The following is a 20,441-nucleotide window of genomic DNA, read 5'->3' as shown; positions in this document are numbered from 1 at the left end:
AATCTAGATGAAAATTGTATGAATAATTATTAACTAATTAACCAATACTATTTAACATTAGATTAATAGAGAAAATTGCATTAGATTTGTAATAAATTAAAAAATGCTTCTAATTCTGAATTAACACTATTTCGGTATCCCAGCTTCGCTCGATTCCTCAAGGCCGTTGGATCGGTCCCCAGCCTTAATGAGTTAAAAATGAAAACAAAAACGTATTGCCAAATTTTTAAAGTAGTAAAATGGATATAGTATGTTATTCTTAAGAGATAGACATTTGCTATCGTGGACATTTCTATAGATCTATATAAGATACACAATTCCACGATACATTATTTTGTTATAGCTTAAAGATCCCAGCTCCCACAATGTTTATTTTTTTCTGACACCTTCACATATATCAAACTATATACTAAAAACTTCCTCGAGAAACACGCTATCCATTGGTGAAAACAGCATGAAGATCGGTTTAGTAGTTTTTGAGCTTCACACGTGGCGGAGGACTTTGTTTTATAATAATACTAGCTGACCCAGCAAACGTTGTATTGCCAAATAAAGTACTAAAAAAAATCAATAATTAAAATTTTTAGGGTATTAAAATAGATGACGACCTATTCTCAGACCTACCAAATATATCATACATAAAATTTATCGTACTACAATAATCATTATATTCGATTGGCATATTGCAACTCTATTGCGTGTCTGTGGATGGATTAGAATAATATTAAAATCGCGATACAAAAGTAAGTCTTGACCGTAGATGGGTGAGATTTTGAAGTTGTGTGTATTTTTAATGCTGAATCATAATTAAACAAATTTTAAAAAAATCTCAAAAAAAAATTCAATAAATATTTGCTTATACTTTAGGGGGATGAAAAATAGATGTTGTCCGATTTTCCACCCTAGCCGATATGCACGCTCAGATTCACGAAAATCGGTCGAGCCGTTTCGGAGGAGTTCAATTACGTACACCGTGACACGAGAATTTTATATATTAGATGTAGTGACATTGTAAAAGTAATTTAAGTTATTTGCAGTGAGTGCAAAAAATGACAATAATGTATTAATATTAATTGCGCATTCGCCACAAGCACAGCCGTGTTAAATTACTAGTATGTGTTGTCATATAAGTAATGTCTTCACTCTTCACCTCTTGACGCGTATTTAGGGTCAAGTACGTTCTTGCATCAGACAATGGCTTAATGACAATTATGAGAAAAAACTAATTTCGTGCGTAATTCATAACCTCTTAAGGTCGTATTGTTCTATGTGTACAGCTTTAGTTGTACACGTAAAACAAATTAAAGTATAATATCTTGATATAACAGAATGACGGTAGTTTGAAAATTAAAGTTAATTCATTTGTAAAATTACTTTAATGGTTCGCGTTTACTTTAATGTGCGACGTAGAAGGTAATGTCATAGTACTGTAATAGAACAGTACTTTAACTTCACACTAGAGCGAACGAAACGACGCACGCACACATACACACGAGTTACACGGTCGCTAAGGAATCTTGGGAAGACTAAACTAGGCTTGCGCGTTCGCGACTGTAAGCGGTCAATTTAGTTCCTAACGTACTAGGTCGGTCTTCTAGTTCGTTAGTTCCTGTCTCGAATCCGATAATGATCCGTAGCACAGATTACTAATATGTATTAGCGATCTACACAAGACTAGACTAAGGCTATGGTCTCCTATTTTATGCCGTACGCGGCGTCTGGCGTTAGCTTCAACGTTCAATTCCGTGGCTTCCAACGTCTGGACGCAACGCACAGCGTCGGCGGTCAATACGTCTGGCGTGACGCTGGTGTCTTAGTGGCTACTCGCGAGCGGTCACATGCGGTAGTGTTGTCGTGATGGATTTGGTGAAACTTTTAATGTTATATTTGTTACTTACTTACCAGGAGATCCGACTTCATCATAAATTTTTTCCCAGCAATTGTTTAATGCTTATAAATATTGTTTTTATGATTCTTGTCACTTTTATCGTTATAAAATTTTATTAATTCAATCAACAACGCGTCTTTTCCTTTATCAAACCTCATCATTTTGTGTGACGCGAGCGACGACCTACACGCTGCAATGGTTCCAAATTACTAGAGACGTTGCGCACGGTGTGTGCGCCGCTTTCTCAATCTTACCAACCCTAGCGCTCCGACATAGACTTCAGACGTAGGTATAAATTTCAAGGAGACCGCTGCGTTACGCTACTGTTTTATTACTTATACTGTGGCAATGTGTTTAACGAGAGTCTTTGAATGCTTGTAAGTTTCTTTGAAGCAATCTAGAGACTCATTGAAATCGTAATAATAGATAGGATTGTTGCTTAAATGTTAAATCTGTGTTGCAAATATACTTCACATAGCTACGGGCCACCATAACATACCTCCCACAAATTATATGGTTTTCTGACCCCCATATCCTTATCATACACTTGTGAAACCTTACAATAACTAAGTAATTAACAAATTTTTCAAATTCAAATATTTTTATTCAAATAGGATGTGACATCACTTATTTAAAGTCAAAAATTACCACCCATTCCAAAACAAATGGCTCAGACCTGATAAGAATGGGCGCAACAAACTCAGCGGGCTTTTTTTTCCATCGAAAAAATATATTTTGAAAGAAATATTGTACAATTAAATTTATTATTTAATAGCCTGAGGGCGATCGCTCCATTCCCAATCTATCATTCATATCATTAAGAGAGTCATTAATGTTATAGTAACTTTTACTTTTACTTAATATTTTATATAAAAAAAAAGCCCGCTGAGTTTCTTGCGCCCATTCTTCTCAGGTCTGAGGCAGTCTCTTTTGAATGGGTGGTTGTTTCTGACGTTCAATAAGTGATTTTAATCCTATTTTGAATAAAAATATTTGAATTTGAATTTGAATTTGGACCACACAAATGTTTTTTTAATAATTTCTTTCAATAACGTAATACTTTTGTTTTGATCATTTTCTGGGATCTTGTTGTAAAAGCATTATACATCGCCCCACAAAAGACTTACTAACCCGACTTAGCCGAGTAAAATTCTTTAGAGATACATCCATATGCCTTCATAAATTACTTAGTTACATAAATCAACATTTTATCGTATAAAAGGCATGCGGAATATAAGAAAATAACATATCATTGTACGATAAACATGGGTCGTACGCAATTATAATCATCACGACATGGTGACGTCATAGTTGAGTGCACATACATTGTAAACATATCTTTTCATGCATTCAAATATATACTTCTTAATCTAAAAAATGTTATCTTTCTATGAACATTTTATATTTGTGTGAATAGATGCAATTTTCACTATTAATATTTCCCTCCCATGAAAAATCTATACTTCTTAGTATAGATTTGTATTAGTATCTATTTCTTAATAGAGAGACGGTTTTTTGTTCGCTTACAATGCGAAAACTACTAAACCGATCGAATTAATACTTACGGCACTTCCCAATATTCAGTCTGTCTCCGGTTGTGGCCTACTTGAGATATAAATCGTAACTGTCCTTGACTTTTCTGTCCCAATAAACTTATCGACGGTAACTCACCTTATCCGTACACGCTTTATGTCAATGGGAGGACGTATAGCTTACCAGTGATGGAAGTTTGTATGTAAATTGCAATGGAGATATGAAATCATATCTATGACTTTTCTATATGAGACACCGAAAAGTCAGATGAAATCATATCTATGAATTTTCTGTCCCAATAAACTTATCGACGGTAACTCACTTTATCCGTACACGCTGTCTGTCAATGGGAGGACGTATAGCGTACCAGCGATAGAAGGTTGTATGGAAAATCACTCGTTCCAATTTAAGGCGATGAGAATGACTTTTCGGGTATATTGGCACAGCTTCAGATTATTGACAGCTAATTACTGACAGTAGAAGGTAGTAATTTATGTCTATCTGTAGATAGTATATTGGGAACGGCCGTTATAAGATGAAGCGTGTTTCGGAGAACGTTTCAATATAATATGATAACAGGTTGGTGATTACTTATCCGGAATCTTTATTTATTTGAGTTAAAAATACCTTTATATTTACAATAAAAAATAATTCAAAACAGTTTTTCATTTTTAAGTGATATCCCTCACTTTAATGACGATGCGGGACTCGAACCCGCGCCTCACGGGTTCCTTTCATTATTTTTAAGTAATATTTTAGTAAATCCTGGTATTTCTTGTTCAACTCTCATCCTGTAGATGGAGCCAAAAATCTTTTTGGCTCCATCTACAGGATGTACTTTACAGTTGGTAACCTGCTCAACCCCAATAATTGCATATTAGTTAATTGACTTGAGATGTCACTCTTTCGAATCTAACAGTTTATAATAACAGTTTGTTTTAATATATTTACTGCCGTTCCCAATATTCAGTCTATCGCTTACTTGAGATAGACTGAATATTATCTATCGTAAATCTTATCTATCGTTGACTCACCTTATCCGTATCACGCTGTCTGTCAATGGGACGACGTATAGCTTACCAGCGATAGAAGTTTGTATGGAAATTGCAATTCACGCATCCCAATATAAGGCGATAAGAATGACTTATCGGGTATATTGGGGCAGCTTCAGATTATTGACAGCTAATTACTGACAGTAGAAGGTAGTAATTTATCTCTATATGTAGATAGTATATTAGGAACGGCCGTTATAAGATTTTTCTTATGTCTAGATGTTATTTTAATTAAAACACTAATGAATTATATGTTGCTCTAAACATGTTTTCAAATTGTTTCAATTGATAAAGTTTTGCAGACTTTTAAATTATTTTTGTATTATTTCCTGTTTATGTCTTGTTTTGGTTGATTCTTATTTTTAACTCACTTAAGTAAAATTAGCATGTAATTTTTACCATTAAATGATTTAACATACCCTTTGTAAGTAATGCCAATTGTAAATACTTTAAAAAATATTAATTATCTTAAATCACTGGTGCACCCAATAAATAAATATATATGTTAGAGATAGTCGATTTACGCGGATATACGACGCCATTTATTTTATTAGAATGGCAATACGGCACAATGTGATTGACATCTTATAGCTTATCAGTTGTCAAGTCAATGTCAATGAATCTGTCAGTAGCGCGTGTGATCGTTTGTCAAGACTACTACTTCACTTGCTCTCGGAACAACGCCCGCGCCGGACGTGCGCACTGACTGATAGAAAATACAACATGTCGGACGACGACGACGGCCATTCGGATAGCAATCCGTCTCCACCTCCGACATATATAACGAACTCGTCGAAAAACAACAGAAATTAAAACTATAAAAAGGCCAGGTTGATAATAATAAATACATCTATGTCACCGAGCGAGTATTCCTAATATGAATAGCTAATACTTGAATAATTAACAAAATGTAACGTAATACCTCAGTCTCATTCGATATCCAAAAAATAAATTGATCAGCGCGTCTATAGAAGTTTTAGGAAGAAGAAATTACAAAGACGACATTGGAGAATTTATTCCTAACCAACTGGAATAGGTACAAACGTCCATATTAAATCGTCTTGATGAAAAAAGGCTTAAAATGGTTGAGTTTGAGTTTCTGGTGGTCAATTCATTAGGTCACGGAAATGACACTTATGAATGTCAGAAAAAAATGTTTTTCTTATTGAATCTGCCGCTACTTCGTAAAGGGTTGATCTAATGAGAAGAAGTAGCAAGAAATTCATTGCCACTCTTTGAAATCAAGATTTACATCATCGTTTCAATTACACTATAAAATGTAAAGTGATGCAACAAACATGTAAATGTCAAATAGTCAATGCCTTACACGAGTAAGTCAAAAAAGTAAGTGTAAATAAATATAAAAGAAAAGTTAATGAGTACAGTAGCTGCATTATCCACACACACCTTAAGCAAAAAAAGGTATTCTGTGAGCATTTTATAAGGGATTTACTTTCGGAACCAAAAGCTATTTTAGGGTCAAAAATCACATTGAAAATGAGGATTGTTCACTATAACGTACCAACTATTTTTTTAGTATTATTTTTAAAACTTGTTTTAACTACCATTGCATATGCTCAAACATCCATACAGGCAGGAGACACGCGATGGCGAGCTGGTTGTCGCTAGTAAATATAAAAAAGACCAATGAAAAGAAGTTAAGTAAGTAAGGGGAGTAGTACAATCAGCAAAATTGATTCATAACCCACTTTGCTGATAATAATTTTAAAACTAGCTGACCCGACAGACGTTGTTCTGTATATAATAAATAAAATAATGTTTATATATATATATTTTTTTTTTTAATAATATACAATAATTTCATAAAATTACTTATCATTGCCTATTAAAATATACTACAGTCAAGAACTCTTATAATGATCTGGAAATATATTGTATCATTTGTTATTTGAATTTGTCAATAATATATCATAACATCAAAATTACTTGGTAAAATATACACCCTGCTGTCGTAATGAAATTGTTTCATAGCAGAACTGTCACACCGTGCGTCAATAAATTCTCTCATAGAAATTATGTATGGACACATCAGAGGAAAAACAAATTTGTTGTTTTTATTTAATTTAGCAGCATTTTCCTATTTATTCACCTTTTAAACCTTCCCTTTACTACCACAAATAATTCAAGACCAAAATTAGCCAAATCGGTCCAGCCTTTCTCGAGTTTTAGCGAGACTAACGAACAGCAATTCATTTTTATATATATAGATGATAAAAACAGATTTATATTTGCAACGAAACATATTGTATGATAATTGGTGTCTAGTGAAATAATAACAGTAACTTAAGAAATGTATGTTCAAGCGGCCTACTTGTATATTAATGGCCGTTTTCAATAACCTATCTACCCTTTGTTTTAATTACTACAGGTAGACAAATCTATCCTTTTACGCTTACTTACATTTCAATAACCTATCGACATAAAGCATTGGACTATAACTATATTGGACATAACTATGGATAGATAAGATCTTGTGATTAAACGGTGCCAACAATGTATTCCTAACTAGAGATACGTTATTGAAAACGGCAGTAAGACTACAGGAAAATGACATGAAGGTGGGTCATGATTCAATTTTGTCGATAGTACATATTTAATTGATGACGTCGTCGTAAAAGAAAAACTCTTAACCTTTTAAAAAACATTGAAAAAAAACCCCAAGAAATCTTACAGAGTTTAATGTTTAATGATCATCATTTTAACCGGATGCAAAAGAAGTTTACAATTACACGATACCATAAAATATTCTACCATAATGATAAATGTAATTATGCATAATGCTATTTTAATATCACAAGTTGTCAACAATAACTGGTTAGAACAAATGCGTCGTAAGTTATAAATTGTAAATATTGTGTAATTTGAGTTGAGCTGAGGTGGTATGGTTATACCTAGATCAAAGAGATAAAAAAAAGTATAGAGGGAAGAGGCAAGGAGAGTCATCTCATATAGGAAAAATGTTGAAGAAGTGTCCAGCTTATGCTGTAAATACTTCAGTTATTTTCACAGCATCATGACGTACGGTATTTTACTATGGGGTCATGCTGCTGACATTGACATAGTGTTTGCTCTGCTAAAGAGAGCAGTTCGTGCTATATATCAGCTTGGTTATAGACAGTCTCTCAAAGAAAAATTTAAAGAAATAAATATTATGACTATTCATTCTCAGTACATTTATGAAAATTTAATAAACGTTCACATAAATCGTCACATTTTTGCTCTTAATAGTGATTTTCATTAGGGATTGCTTGTAACTAATTCTAGTAGGCTTCATAAGATACATAATAGGTTTAAGGGTAAATGTATACACTTCAATAAAAAAGTCCCAGCCACTGTTCAGGCATTATCTATAAATAGATTTAAATGTCTTATAAAAAAATGGCTCTGTCGTAAATCCTATAACTTCACTGCTGAATATCTAAATGATCGGACAGCCTGGGACTAGATTGTGATTATTTTTTAGCGATAGAAATTATTGTACAATATTGTATATTTTTATTGAAAAGAGCGCAAAAAAAGAATGCTGGGAGAGTTTCTTGCGCCGCTTCTTCTCTCTCAGAGCGCCATTTGTTTCCGAAGCGGTATCTAGTAGTTATTAGAAATGACAACAAAAGAATTCTAAAGGAATCAATTTTGAGAAAATAAATGCCTTTTATGCCTTTTATGCCTCTTAAATAACAGTTCAAAAACCTTCCACAATTTATTTTATTATTATTGTATTTATGGTATGAATGTAGCAATTGTAGATGAATGTATGGAGAGTTAAAATTTTAGTATTATTTTCGACATATATTTTTGAAAATAAGGGTCGTGACGAGCAGGACGTTCAGCAGATGGTAATTGATAAGCCCTGTTACAATGCAGTGCCGCTCAGGATTCTTGAAAAAAACTCAAAAATTCTGAGCGGCACTACAACTGCGCTCGTCACCTCGAGACATAACTTGTCAAGTCTCATTTGCCAATTGCCCAGTAATTTCGCTAGCTACGGCGCTCTTCAGACCGAAACACAGTAATGCTTACACAATACTGCTTAAAAATACGCGCCGTTGTGGTACCCATAATCTAACCGGCATCTGGTGCAAAGGGGCCTCCCACTGGTGAACGGAACTGTTGAACGTATTTGCGACTGAAGTAGGTAGTTAATTATTGAAAATACAACTTACGTTGTACAAAATATTGTAGTAAATAGAACCTTAAAAAATATTATAGAGAAAAGTGCATCTAGAATGATTAGTATTATTTTATATTTGGCGCTTCTGTTAAGATGTACTCTGATGCTACTGTAGCGCCACCCTAATTTAACGCATTTTGTCGGACACTTTTTCATATACACAGATGAATCTCCTTGCGTCTACCCTCCATAAAAAAGGTCAAAGTGAAACGATTTAAATTTGGAACGTTGAATTCGTATGAAAACAGCATAGCTAATTTGTAAACAGATTTTATTCATAAATCGAACTTAAAGCTTAGCCATCACTGCAATTGAATGAATTTCATTTATAATTCACACTTTAAAAATATTTTTTATATTGCGTACACGGACTAGTAAAAAAAGAAGGACTCGGCGCCGTGATATGGCAAGTGAAGCACCTATATGCTAGTGTGTGTGTCGTTAATGGGTACACCTTTTTTCTCCCTTAAATAATCATATAGCCACAAATACTTTTATATTATTGTTTTTACACTTTTTCACCACTCACGGTGGCATTTTTAAAATATTTTATTGCGACGCAAACTGTTCTGTCACAGAAGATGGCAAATCTCATAATGCCGGTCGATCGGCTTTTATTAATGTAAGTGTATGCGTGGGGCTATGTATATACACGTTTACCGGCTTGTTTTGGTGCCTCACTGTTATGTAAGGTGATGAGTCCTTATTTTTTTACTCGTCCGTGATTGCGTAGCTATGATTAATTCCTCAAGTGATTGTGATTTGACTCCGGTGTTCATTAATTCGAACGGTTGAAGGATTATTAATAATATACCACCGAAACCATTAAAAGATACCTAACTCAAAGCTTATGATGATCTTGAATAATGGAGAATAATAAAAAGTCAACACGAGACGAGCAGGATGTTCAGCTAATTAAACAGCCCACTACAATACAGCACCACTCAGGATTCTTGAAATATCCAAACATTCTGAGTGTTATTACAATTGCGCTTGTCACCTTGAGACATATGATGTTAAGTCTCATTTGCCCAGTAATATCACTAGCTACGGCATCCTTTAGACCGAAACACAGTAATGCTAACACATTACTGCTTGACGGCAGAAATAGGCGCCATTGTGGTACCCATAATCTTTTCGGCATCCTGTGCAAAGGAGACACTCACTGGTAAAATTGGGTCTTCTTATCATTGAAGACTTACGCAATAAGCTCTTGGGTAATTATGGTATTAAATATATTATTACAATTATAATTAATAATAATATATCTATCTATAATATATCTTTAGTTCATGTTTTTACCACTATGTCGTAGTAATTGACTCAAATTAGCTCAATCTCCTAACTATTGATATTATATAAAATCGAAAATGAGCAAAACTTACTTAAAATAATTTGCCTTATTGGTCAGCCAGTCAACTGATAGCGAAGTGTCTCAGTACCAAAATGTGGCAATTCGAGCGCATTAAAAAGTATTTCTCGGAATATTTTATCAGATTTGGCTTGAAATCACAAACTATCTTTCACACCAAAATATTGAATACAACTTCTTTTTGCAAAGTAATCGACATTGAACTTCTTCTCATCATCTAATGTTAAGCAAAACCTGCATCACATGGACATCTGCAATCCCAAATGTCGTGCCGCCCTTGTGTCATGAATCTTCTTCTGTTCTGTAGTATAAAGAATAGACACTACCGTTTGTCTACCATAATAAACATGAATAATGAAATCATACCAAAAACCTGCAAAATTTAAATAATCACAGAGCTTTCGTTTATAATATTGTTACGAACAACATTAAATATGTCGCAATTAAATGACACCCAATTGATTTGCTAATGTAACCTAAAGTGGTAAACATTAATTATTTAGCACTTATATGTGAAGATACATAATTTATGATTGTATTTGTGTTTTCCGTGTGTAAGCCAGTGATATATCATGGTATTTTGTAATGATAGACAAATTTTATCATAAGGTCGAGTACGTGTCAAATATATCATAACTAAAGACAAAGAATAAAACCGTACCTATGATGTTACCTTGGCCCGTCCCCCTTTTGTATTTAAAGTTGTAATACGTCTTTATATTGTCTTCAAGGTTATTTTTTTAAATACAAGTATTACAACTTAAGAAATGTTTACTTGAGTTTAATATTTTTTGCAAAGCAAAAGGCTAATGATTGATTATTACAGGCAAATAGGAAGGCCTTCTGTATGTATCTCGAAGGTGAGCGTGTTGAAATAAAAAGTAATTTTGGTTGTGTGAATGAACTTTGAACTGAATATGACGGCTGTTGTACAAAACAGGTTGTCTGCATTACAAGTAACGAAATCCAAGGCAGCATAGAATTAAAAATAACAAAAACAAGGTTTAAATCTAAAAGTAGTTACTAGCGATGATTGAAGTTTTAAGTAAATAGTATTGAATCAGATTTAGTTCTATTAAAGTGTCTATTTAGATATTGAAACAATGCAAAGTCGCTTTACTTAGCCCTTTCTGCCTTGTAAAATAAAGTTTCAGTCTAAATGATCCAAATAATAAAACAAATACATGAGAATATTATCATCCATATAATATGTATGTTACATGTTTTGCTCACTGAACTTATCATCTACGCCAATAAGAATGAAAAAAAAGTGTTTGCGTTTAAGACTGGCAACGCTCCTGTGATTCCGGTGATCACTAAACTTAAATCAGGTGACCCGTACGCTCGATTGTCCTTTTATTCCAAAAAAAAATTAAAAATATAAACAATTTGGTATATTTTTAAAGTGATAACCCTCACTTTTAGGAGTGATACACAAATAAATTTTGAAAACAACAAATTTTATGAACGATTCGGGACTTGAACCCACGACCTCTCGCGTTTCGTGCGATTGCTCTTCCAACTGAGCCAACCATTCGAGTGACGTATCGTCATAAAGTCTTGTATGCTTTGTTCAACTCTCAGGTATTGGCTTCATCTACAGGATCTACTTTACAGTTGATAACCTGCTCAACCCCAATATTTGCAGATTAGGAAATTGACTTGAGATGTCGCTCTTGCAATTTAAAGCCACAACCTGAGAGTTGAACTGAAATATAGCTATTGCACTTTTGAATCATTAGGCGTAAGGGGCATTTGTACAGTCAGTAAAATGTATGCAACGTTACCTATATTTTTGCATCCACTGCCACTTAAGATATTTGTGAACATTAATTATCATTTGTATATTATACATATAAAGTTTAAAATATTCTTAATTATAACGCAAATTTTAAGGTTAGGTATAAGACATATTTTTATACGGGATGAGGAGTAGTGTGGCAACCGCCCGTGGACCTCATCAACGTCATGTATCAAGAGATATGTTGCCGGCCTTTATGGTTTGCTCTTTTCTTGAAGTTTTATCGGTTCGGGAAAAATGGGAATGCAGCGATCGCCCTCAGGAAGGAATCATTGGGAGCAAAATTCAAAGAAATTAATATCTTGACTGTTGCTTCTCAATATATTCTTGATAATGTAATGTATGTTCATAGGCACATAAGTGAATTTACCAGAAACTGTCATAACCATAATGTTAACATCAGGAACAGACATAATCTTATAATGCCTACTACTCGACTAAGTGGAGTTAACAAGACTTTTGTGGGGCGATGTATATGCTTTTACAACAGGATCCCAGAAAATGTTCAAAACAAAAGTATTACGTTATTCAAAAGAATTGTTAAAAAACTTTTGTGTGGTAAAGGTTACTATAACATAAATGACTTTCTTAATGATACCACAGATTGGGAATTGAGCGACCGCCCTCAGGCTATTAAATAATAAGTTTAATTGTACAATGTTACTTTGTTATTTTGTAAATGTTACTTTAATTGTAAAACATATTTTTAAAAAAAAGCCCCCTGAGTTTGTTGCGCCCATTCTTCTCAGGCCTGAGGCATTCATTTTGGAATGGGTGGTAGTTTTTTGACTTTCAATAAGTGATTTCAAATCCTATTTTTAATAAAAATATTTGAATTTGAATTTGATATCAAATAATATGTTTAATTGTACGATATTACTTTGTACCATATTTTTTATGAAAAAAAAGAAGCCCGCTTGGTTTGAAAGTCATTTACGTTATACAAACTCTTACCACACAAACGTTTTCTAACATTTCTGTAGAATTTCGTAATACATAATAATCACAGTCAAAAATTCGTAATGAAATAAACCATAATTCTACGCAGATAATGTCGCGGTACAGCACTTGTTTATTTGATATAAGCGGGTGTTAAATGACAAACGTAATATCACGGTCGTACGTGGTTATATCGGGCACAGACTGCATTCATCGTTTTGCATTGTACATACATCTGATCACGTATTCGTAACAAAGAATTTAATCGAAGATTATTTGCAAAATTACGGCCGTTCCCAATATACTATCTACAGATAGAGATAAATTACTACCATCTACTGTCAGTAATTAGCTGTCAACAATCTGAAGCTGTCCCAATATAACGGATAAGTCATTCTCATCGCGTTAAATTGGGACGCGTGATTTTCCATACAAACTTCTATCGCTGGTAAGCTATACGTCGTCCCATTGACAGACAGCGTGTACGGATATTGTCCGTCGATAAGTTTATTGGGACAGAAAAGTCAACGATAGTTACGATTTCTATCTCAAGTAAGAGATAGACTGAATATTGGGAACGGCCGTTAGACACTTATTCGCTGCAATAATAGAGAGAAATCTTTTTCCATGGTAACATATGGAATAATCTAAGATATCGTCCTCACCATTTGAATGTGTGGCGTTCCTTAACCTTCCGAAATCGGCAGTGCCCCAGGGCACTACATTTTTCAGATACACCAAAACCGAGAGTGCCGTACGGCACACTATTCCCTCACCAAGTTCTGACTCTTATTTTGTTTATAAGATGGTTTAGTTTACATGGTTTTATAGCTTCTTTCAATAACTTCCAGATACATTCACTCAAATTATCCCAATTATAAGCAATCTATTTATACACGTAAAATAATACGCATTGACATTACACTGCACAAGCGCCAAAATCACGCCCATCTGACGCATACCGCGCGATCAGTGTTTCCCGGAACAGAAGGGTCAATAAGGATTTCAAGAAATTATCTTCCCAGTAGCCCTATTCTCGTAATAAAACGTATTCTTGTAACACAAAGTGATGGTTCAGTTTCTATTGTGATTAAGATATGTTCCAATTTAAGAAATAGATGAGTATTCTTGTAACAAGATCGAACGTTGGATGTATATGAGCCTAACGAAACTCCCTAAGAAAAACGCGATTCATTCGATTGTATGAAACGTGCAGTCACTGATAGATTGACAGATGACGGCTATAATCTTGTAAAATACGAAGATAGCCGAAATTCACTACGCTGTAAGTAACTGTTCACTTTCAAACTTCAACATAATCATAAGCTGGAAGACGTCCACAAACTTTCTTCTTTCAAACTTGGCGGGATCATATTTCGTCGCCAATCGCCATACTGTAATTACTACTATTTTGAACTTATGTGAAATAACTGCACGTCTGATATTTAACTAAATTTCAATTTTTCTTAGGCAGTCTCGCCTCTTATTTCGCAGTATTTGCATTCCCTTTGATCTGTATTCTACAATATTTTGACGCTTGGTGGAGTTGACAACTTATAACAAAGAGGTTGTTAATCTCACCGTCTCTCTTACAAAGCCAGAGGATTCACTGGAGCAATTCCAGCCTGTTACGAAAGAGTACTCTCTTTTTCACCCATTTTTCGTCCTGGAAACACACATGGATGTAGATAATCCCAATTGACTCTGGGATGATGATGAAGTATCTTATATCTACCGTATTTGTCCAAGATATTCTTCTTTTAATAATATCTAGTTCTTAACACTATCTAACTTGTGTTAAAAAGTCAGTAATTTTTTATCAAGTTATCATTATTTCATCTGCAGCCCCCCTGAAAACGAGATCTGGAAAGTTCTTGAAACATCGGGCTAACTAAAATAAAAATAAAAATGTAAGTTTTACTTACACGTTTTTTAATCCATTTAAATATGTAACACTTGCGTCAATCAAAGAAAACTAAAAAAAGTTGGAGTTGTGACGGTTTTCGACAAGTTGACGTTTGACGTAAGAGATTCTACTGTACTCCTCAACGATTCAGAAGATGCAAGGTTACAACAATGGTGTTTCTGTAATGACATCTAAGCACGCTTAAAATGGTGATGCCAACATCATCTGAAGCTGTCCCAATATACCGGATAAGTCATTCCTATCGCCTTATATTGGGACGCGTGAATTGAAATTTCCATACAAACTTTTATCGCTGGTAAGCTATACGTCGTCCCATTGACAGACAGCGTGTACGGATAAGGTCGGTCGAAATGTTTATTGGGACAGAAAAGTCAACGATAGTTACGATTTCTATCTCAATTTAGAGATAGACTGAATATTGGGAACGGCCGTTAGACACTTATTCGCTGCAAGAGAAATCTTTTTTCCATGGTAATGGTATGGAACAAACTAACATATAGTCTAACTAACATATGAATGTGTGGCGGTCCCTAACCTTCCGATATCGGCAGTGCCCCAGGGCACTACATTTTCCAGATACACCAAAACCGAGAGTGCCGTACGGCACACTATTCCCTCACCAAGTTCTGACTCTTATTTTGTTTATAAGTACACGTATACCCAAGTATATGATAGCACGTCTCTACTTAGGTATAATAAATGATTTATCAAACTCCTGATCATTCAAGGTTAATGGTGATTGAATAATCTTATACTAAGATATATTTGGCAATGTGGCCTTTGAATGTAATTTTTTTTATAATATCACAAGTTTTAAGTTTTTTGAAACACTCCTAAAGTTACTTCATAAACACAAGATCTAGCCAAGGAAAAATCAGTGATATTATATCAATGATTGGCCTGAAAATTTTCTCATGAATTACTCCTATTATAAAAGTTCTCATGCAAAACCATTTAGAGGCTTTCAAGTACATCGCTTACAGATAGACAGGTAGCGTTTATGCATTATAGTACTATTTTAAAGTTAATTAATATGTACACAAAACAAAAACTTAATTTACTTATACAATTTGATGTTCTTCTTGTTTTTATAAATTATAAATAGGCCTACGCAATCTGTGTTTTCCGAGAAAATTACACGTGCGTATTTATTGCCCCGACAATAAAGGCTATAATTATTTAAGGTTATAATGTTAATTACTGTATGTCTGCAACGTGCAAACAATCAAGGCTTGTAAATTATAATTTAACTTCTGTAATTGTATCAGGAAAGAAAAGACAACGCTTGGACTCTATAAGTTTAAAACAGCCTTTTTTCACTCAATTTGAAAAGGCATAAAGTAAGTAGTCTTAACATAGTTAACAATACTTTCAAATACACGCGTTTTAATCTTTAAAAAGTGTTTTATTTAAATAGTCTTACGGCCGTTCCCAATATACTATCTACAGATAGAGATAAATTACTGCCGTCTACTGTCAATAATCTGAGGCTGTCCCAATATGCACGATAAGTCATTCTTATCGCCGTATATTGGGACGCATGAATTGAAATTTCCATACAAACTTTATATGGCTGATAAGCTATACGTCGACAGCGTGCACGGATAAGGTGAGTAACCGTCGATAAGTTCATTGGGACAGAAAAGTCAATTTCAAATTTCTATCTCAAGTAAGAGATAAACTGAATATTGGGAACGGCCGTTAACATATTGATCGTTTAAAATTTAAAGTAAATTGGTTCTGAATTTTATATATAAAAATATTTTTGGTGCACTGAATTATGTTGCCCAAATAAAACTCATATACACTTAAATATCGCAAATGCAAGTTAATTTGATCAAACCTAATACTATAGTCATCACCATTAAAGCAAAGTTAAAATATTTTACCTTCAAGGGTTATTCACACCTTTTTAATATGTTTTTATAAAAAAAATCCCGTTGAGTTTCTTGAGGTTCTTCTCAGGTCTAAGGCAGTCTATTTTCAATGGGTGGTAGTTTTTGACGTTCAATACGTAATTTTGAATCGTATTTTGAATAAAAATATTTGAATTTGAATTAAAGGGGAGAAATGGGCAGTTCCATCTTATAGAAAGTAAAAAAACACGCAGGCAATAGACGTCCGCAGTAACAGAAGTCAAAAGATGTGTTTCTGGCCTTTGTGACGGGAATCCCAAGGGGTTGACGGTTGGAGTGTCTGTTAAGTTTCTTGTATGTTCTTTTCACGAGCTCTTCTTTTTCCGAACATACGGTAGATTCAGTCATTTAAAAGAAATACTAAATATAGTGACAGTAAAAAAGCGGTTAGTTTAAGCCTAATTGCATAAAGTTTATTTGACTTAGACTTTGAGTCGTATGACGTATCCAATGAATCGGGAATACAGGACCTGGCAGATATTTCCATAATGTGCAACATTCGAGGCAAAATTCATGGGAAACATGCGGCTGGCATGTGGGTTAAGACATCAACCTGAAGCGGGAGTAATTTCGCATTGAAAACAAAAAAGAAAAAATATTTATTTCAGTAATAAAAATGGTACAAACATAATAGTGGATGTGACCTTCTATTAAGTGAGGATCACCTGTGCCAGAAGGGCACGCTCTTCCATATCAATTTAAATTAACAGTACCAAAAACTAGGGAAAATTTTAATTGGCATTTTAACGTAATGTCTGATGGTGAAAATCGGTTGCTGGTATTAACATAAACACTCTCCGTGATGTATGATAGAAAATGCAGTGAAACCCACATCTCTACGCAACCCCAAGGAATCAAACCGACTGGAGGTGACTTTATAATGTTCAGACGTCCTGATTCACCACATACCACAATCTAAAGAATTATTTTCAGCATCTAGATGTGGGACATTACACCACAGTACGGTTTCCAATGAAATTTTTATATGTTTAAACAAACTAGGAACCACTGATAAATGATACCACTTGACCTAAGCTCGACCTTCAAATAAGGTCGCATACACCCTAAAAGGCCGACAACTCTCTTGTGATCACATTAGTTTGTTTGTACTCCAGACAAAAATCTAGATATGATATGATATCTATGATATATAGAATATAAACTGTGTCCCATGACATACCGGTAATCTCAAGCTAGTTCTTTTATTTAAATCAAATCAAATCAAAATATTTTATTGCAAGTCACATTTTACAGTAGGGTAGCTAGAAGGCTCTGCTAGAATACAAGGATTTATTTATTTATTAAGTAGGACCCAACTTAGTCTACAATATTAATCCTTATTATTAGAAATTGTATACCTCACTTTCAGGCTAACTCAACATGCATAACGAATATATAAAGAACTCAAAAACAATAGAATACATTCATTGCAAGTACAAAAATTAAAACAACTAAAATATTCCAATGTTAGAATAAAAAAAAAGAAAAGAGACATATTATCTAAGCGAACATTTTTTAAATTCTCGTTTGGGATCTTTAATAAGATTTCTGGTATTGGTCTTTATCGTCAGTTTTGTTTGAAGTCGCTGAAATCCCAACATGTTATTTCCGCGTCTGTACTTCCTATATATTCTACCTCCATTGTCCATGTCATTTATACTATATATACTTACATATAATATTGAAATAAATTATATGTATATATAGTTTTTATAGTTATCCGCTTTTTACTACATGTATACGAATATAATATATACGGTACATACACCAAAATAACATTTCTTACTATTTTTGTCTGTCCGTCTGTCTGTTTGTTCCGGCTAATCTCTGAAATGGTTGGGCCTATTTTCACGGGACTTTTATTGGCAGGTAGCCGATGTGATAGGTGATAGGTGTAACTTAGGCTACGTTTATTTTTGAAAAATCTTTTATTTTAGAAAGTAAAGAAATGTTGCAATGTTCAAGAAACGGTCTAACTCTAAAAATAATTTATAAGGCAAAACAACGTTTGCCGAGCTAGTAATTTATAATAATGATAACATTAAAAAGTTCAATTAAGTGTAATTAAAAAAATAAAGCATTTTTAACGAAGAACTTTAATTCAATACGTAATTAGCATTCTAGAACATATTGTTTGTTTCTCAATAACAGAATCAGGAATCTATTTATTATGCTATATGTCATTGTGACAGCTTCTTGTTAAGAAATGAGCTAAAGGCAGAATAATTTATATAATTACTAGCTGACTCGACAGACGTTGTTCTGTAGATAATAAAAAAATACTGTTTTATAGGAGGTTGCCAATAATATTTCAAAACATCAATTATTTCGTGAAAAAGGCTACCTGTTGTTATAATGAAATTGTTTCACAGCGGAACTGTCAAACCGTGCGTCAATAAAATCTCTCATAGAAAATATGTCCATAGAAAACAAATATTGAAAATAAAAATAATTATGGATCCCATATCGAAATAAAAACTATCCTATCTCTCAAGTTAGACTAAACTGCACTCCATGAAGTAATCCCCATTAAAATCCGTTCATTAGTTTAGGAGCCCATCGCGGAGAAACAACGTGTCACATAATTTATATATATTAAGTTGATAGGGTATTAACGATTACTAATGAGTTTCTTTGTTAATCCACAGGATATTAGTTATGTCTATGGTATACTATTAATCATCGGCGGAAAATATAACGAGCGAATAGCATCGAAGGTTTGCCTGGCCTTCTCACCACTGTAGTGGCATCTACCTTAATTGCACGAATCGAGAAATAATAATTAAAAAAATTTATTAATTGCCAATATAACCTTGTGTAAATAAACTTGATATTAACATATTAATATGAACGAAAGTATGTATAAAAGTTTTGCTATGTGGTTGTTTTTTATTACTTACACTGAATTCTTTTTTTTTTATAACATAAATAAAACACTGTAAAGGATTACAACGCGTGTAATTGTAACTGTGTTCAGTCAGTCCAGGGGGACATTTCAGCGACAAATGTGCTCTGAAAAGGTCACTAAACGTCGCGTTAACTAAATAATAAAATAATATGTAACTTTTTCGCAAACATTTAAAACACAGTTATAATTACACGCGTTTTAATAATTTAAACTGTTTTAATTCCTGTTTTATTTAATTATTTTCAAATAATTTATTAAAAACACAAATATTAATAAATAAGAAATTATTTTTAACCTTACCTTTCAATTATTTCAGGAAATCACTGAAACAATTCCATAGACAAATGATTTTTCACAATTCACAACACAAGCGCGGCAAATTTAAAATTCGAATACAAAAATGGCTGACATGCGCGCGCACAAAGCACGCTCACTTAACACTGAACTTGTATATTGCGTGGTGCGTCTACGAGGTTGATTGCCTTCAAGAGCAGCCACGCCAATCGGACCTCTTTGCATACGTCTGAGTATACTGTTGAAGGTCACGACCATTTGCTAATTTAGGAAACTTGGCGTCGGTTTTACCTAAATTCAAGAAAATGTCGCAATATACTATATACTTGTAATAGCTATTATTGTCTTAATAATTAATTATTTATCATTCTCTACATAATATTATAAATAAATAAAATTTAAGATATTTTTCGAGTTATCAATTTATATTAATAGTGTCAATACACTAGATGATTATATTAAATATAATATTTATAAATAATATTTGTAGTGCACATTTCATTAAATAACTAACTAAAATAAATAATATTAATAATTACAAATTTCAGCAGAATCTAAAGCTAAAAACCTTAAAAAATATAATATGATAACTAAAATATATTTTTAAAAGGAGTCCTTT

The 20,441-nt window shown here is 33.4% G+C and overlaps 1 protein-coding gene across 2 annotated transcripts in view; it reads right to left on the bottom strand.

Annotated features, from left to right (window-relative positions):
* LOC126979705 (ABC transporter G family member 23) overlaps positions 1-19,992 on the bottom strand; it is an 88,934-nt gene extending 68,942 nt beyond the window's left edge. The window contains exon 1 of one of the 2 annotated variants that reach the window (XM_050829171.1): positions 19,829-19,992. The gene's annotated coding sequence lies outside the window, so the exon portion shown is untranslated. The remainder of the gene's footprint in view (positions 1-19,828) is intronic. The other variant, XM_050829172.1, reaches the window with a different exon arrangement.
* Positions 19,993-20,441: the final 449 nt, after the last annotated feature.

Source organism: Leptidea sinapis, chromosome 4, assembly GCF_905404315.1.
Source record: "Leptidea sinapis chromosome 4, ilLepSina1.1, whole genome shotgun sequence".
Taxonomy (NCBI): Eukaryota; Metazoa; Arthropoda; class Insecta; order Lepidoptera; family Pieridae; genus Leptidea; species Leptidea sinapis.
This window is presented reverse-complemented; position numbering and strand designations above follow the sequence as displayed.